Genomic DNA, 4509 nt, shown 5'->3' on the forward strand with positions numbered 1-4509 from the left:
TCCTGAAAAATATTTGGGGGTGCTTAACTTTTTTCCAGGTGTATATATATACAGTTTACACTTTTAAAATATTTCAGTGGTTAAAGCTGGTAATTACTTCTAGAAATCCAAAGCAAATGTTTTAAAGAAAGCATGTATGAAAGAACGGCATGCCAGAATGATCTTTATAATCGTTTGTTTGTAGTTAAGCACAAAGCTACACAATCGGTTATCTGTACTCTGCCCACCACGGGTACCGAAACCCAATTTCTAGCATTGAAAGTCTGTAGATATACCGCTGTGCCACTGGGAGGCTATCTGTATAATAATTGTAATATAATAAAAAATTGAATGCACTAACTTTAAAAATGTATGTCGACACCAAATGACACGAAGGTTACGATCTTAAACCTTTTACAGTAATATTTTATATGAAATATTGTTTTAAGAAGTGCACAGACAGATCTATTATACATGTAACACAATCTTAATACCCTGCCACAGTAAGCAATTTTAAAATAACAGAAAGCTCCCACACTCACTTTTTTCTTAAAATGCATCTTTATTTCAAAAGCATTATGCATGAAACTTGAATTTTAACTACATTTAAGGTAGCTGTCAAAACACTGATTATAAAAAGTATGTTTTCTTTTGCATATATAATACAAAATTCTTAGGTCTATGTAACATGCCAGTACATACAAAAAATTAAATCTATACAATATTACGGTATATTTTACAATAACTTAAATAGCTAAATAAACAGGAAATATTATTATACTTATTATGACGCTATTTATTCTGCAAAAAATGATGTTTAGTTATGACACTAAAATGTTTTACATTGACAAAAAATAAACAAAACTATTGTAGAAATAAATGAAATACAAAAATATTCAAGGTTTATATTACATATTTGCTTAGTCCACAGGTATTCGGTTCGTGCCAGAATGGTACAAACACACACACTGTTGGTCTTTTCTAAGGAAAAACTACGTTTATTAAAACAGAGTTCATATTATCACTAAAAACTGAACCTACATCACCTGTTGAGATAGTTACACAAAGGTACACAAGGAATATCTCTGCTGGTCATCCCTAATTTTGAACTGATAGACTAGAGAGAAAGCAGCTAGTTAACAGCACTAACCACAAACTCTTGGGATTCTTACTGAATATGGAGATTGAAGCATCACTTTTCTAACACACCCACAGCCTCAACGTGCACCGCATGATCTTGCAGCAAAAGGACACAAACCATGAACCCTCAGATTCACAAAACAACATTGTAATAACCCAGCCTACTACCATAAAAGATTTAAATTGTCAACAATCATACATCTTTATGTAGCAAAGAAGCTGTTTCTTTTCTGATCTCAACCATTTGCTTTTATGGTATATAAAAAAAGGGTCTATTTTGCTGCTTGGACACACGATTTAAAGCTACCAGATTATGTCACTAAGCAATCTAGGGTCTTATTAAGAAGGTAAAGTAACAGCATCAGTCTAAATTACACAAAAATAAAACAAAAACTCTGTAAAAATAACAATATGGTGACAGTACTGATATTACTGAGTGACATCATTTATAAAAATCCCTTAACTACACAAATTCTCAATTAAAATTAATTTATGATAAAAAGATGTTTCTAAATTGCATTTGAATAAACTTTGTTTTGAAGATAACTTCCTGTATATATCATTCCTTTTTCTTTTAACTTACATAAGGTTTTATACGATACTTCGATTTTATAATTCGTTATACTAATATAAGAAAATATACACCATTATCTGACGCATGGAACTAAAAGTTTTGTTTGTTGTTAAGCACAAAACTACACAATGGACTATCCGTGCTCTGCCCACCATGAGTATCTAAGTCAAGTTGTAGCATTATAAGTCCTCATATTTAATCAGTGAGCCAGTGGGAGGCTTGAAAGAGTGGGTTTTTAAAAATTTTTTAGATGTTACTAATATATCCTTTTAACTCTATTAAATACATTTGCGTATGTGTATGACATACAAGATTAACAAAAATATAATGAAATTGGTAAGATTATGACGACAATTCAAATCTTCATTTAGAAAAATTAGAGAAGAAATATTTATAGTAGCTGAAACACATTTCGAAATTAATGTTACACACATAATTAATAACATTCTGATCCAATTGTTTTTAGCAACAGATGAAAGCTGTATATATATATATATATATCTGATATTAATTAAATTTCACAATTTCCTATAAAAAAACTATCAAAATAAGGGCCTTAAAACACTTTTTACCATATCTTTACTACTAAAACAAAAAAATCAAATTAACTGGTAATTCTAGTTAAATTTATTGCAGTCTGCTACGTGTACTTATAAATTGTTTTTTTTTATATCTAATATTAAAACCAAACAAATGAGTAATGAGAAAGGAATATGAAGTGACAAGGTACAGTAACACCTTTCTCAGAGCTAATATTTAGCAGTCATCTATTTGGTCACCATATTTCTCTACTACTGTATCAGCTAGGAAACACTTTAGGAATCGTTGTCTTATTACTAGGCCTAATATTTACGAGAGAAATCAGAGTAGACTGCAGATAGTTTTTATACAGTACTCGTGAACTGTCCATTATGGATTGCAAATGGACAAAATATACCAATATTATGGATTTCAAATAAGCAAACTAAACAGAATGTTAAAAGACATCCATAGTCTATCACAGTTTGACATGATTTTTATCATAAATACTAGGCCTAACAGTTTAAATGCTTTAACAGTTTTAACAATGAAATTATTGTTACAATTCCATTCTATCAGTTAAGAAAGAACTATGATAAAACTGTAAGTCAAACAGGAACATGCATACAACATAACCTTTATAATCACAGATATTATTCAAGTCACTCCTTTACTTGCTTTTGTTCCTATCAACTCTTATACTATCTATATTCATTTATTTAATAAATCGCAGAAATACATTTTAATAAAGCTTTTCATTCCTGGAAATCAAGGTAAAAATAAAAGCACAAAGATTACTATTACTTAAATGTTATTGCACATTTTAAATTCCCCGAGAAATCTGTACTCAAATGATGGCACAGTGACATAAAGGAGGAACACTGCGCATATGAATAGTCTTATTTGTTAATAGCATATAATATTTTAACCACATCTTTGTTGAGTGATTACCAATACCAAAGCTTGCAAAAAAGTTCCATACAATATAAAGGGAATTCATAAACATGATATTTGGTTTTAGTTACATACAGGTTAAATGTAATGATTTTATTTCAAAGTATTTCAAAAGAAAAACTCATTTTCAGTACAACAACAGTTAAACGATAATATACACTCATACAACTGCAATTAAAAACATTAAGAAAATACAATTTTAATTGCCTTCCTACTGTATTTCTTTATATTTTTGTAAAACATGTATTTAAGTATATCAATAATAAATCTTACTTTCAGTTCATTCTTAAAACTTTATATACAAAAAACATTCTTAATACAGATGCCTATTAAGATTCTTGGTTCCTAGAACCAAATTCATTTAAATGTCAGTTTTATGGATACCTAAACTTTATATGAGTCTTAGTCATTAATATCTGATATCTTATAATAGCTACAAAATTGTAGGTACATGTGAACACTAATTATTTAAATAATTTAACTCAGTTATATCATTAAATAATTCTAAAATTTTTGACTTCTGTTAAGAAGGTACATGTGAACACTAATTATTTCAATAGTTTAACTCAGTTATATCATTAAATAATTCTAAAATTTTTGACTTCTATTAAGAAATTATAATATTCAGTAAATTTTTGTGAAAATTTGTTGTAAACAATTGTCTTAGCAGTAGTAAAATATACATATCTCATAAAAAAAATTGTAGTAAAAAGGTTCAATGCAAAGCATTTTCACATGTTTATAGGTCAAATAAATTCAAAGATGGATTTAAAGAAAAGCTTGGAATTAATTGACAAAATATGTTTACACTTATACTTTGTTTTTTAAATAACAGTGAGTGAAATAACACTTCTACATTTACTTGTAAGAGATGAACACTTAGAATCAAACTGAGAAAAGTTCAGCTACAAGAAATTGAAAGAAACAAAAAAAACTTCCTCGGAGAAAACAAGTAATCATATATAAGAAAGAATAATTACTGAACATTAAGTGATAAAGAAATCCAACAGTCAAACTGAAAAACAACAATTCAATTTCAAAGTATATATTTGTTATATATATGGAAAGGATCATTAATCCAATTTTGATATGCTCAAGATTCAATAGCCTTCCACATACTACTTGTTTCATGACATTTATCAGAAACTTTATCTGGGGTTACACACAATGGGCTATCTGTGCTGTGTCCACCACAGGCACTAAAGCACGTGTTTCAGTGTTATAATCCTTCAGACTTACCACAGTTCCACTGGACAGCAGACATACTAAAATTAAACTAACGAGGTCTAAACCATCCGTAAATATAATTCCTTTTTTGTAATTATAATGACTTCTATGTTTTC

Source organism: Limulus polyphemus, unplaced genomic scaffold (genome assembly GCF_000517525.1).
Source record: "Limulus polyphemus unplaced genomic scaffold, Limulus_polyphemus-2.1.2 Scaffold873, whole genome shotgun sequence".
NCBI classification, from domain to species: Eukaryota; Metazoa; Arthropoda; class Merostomata; order Xiphosura; family Limulidae; genus Limulus; species Limulus polyphemus.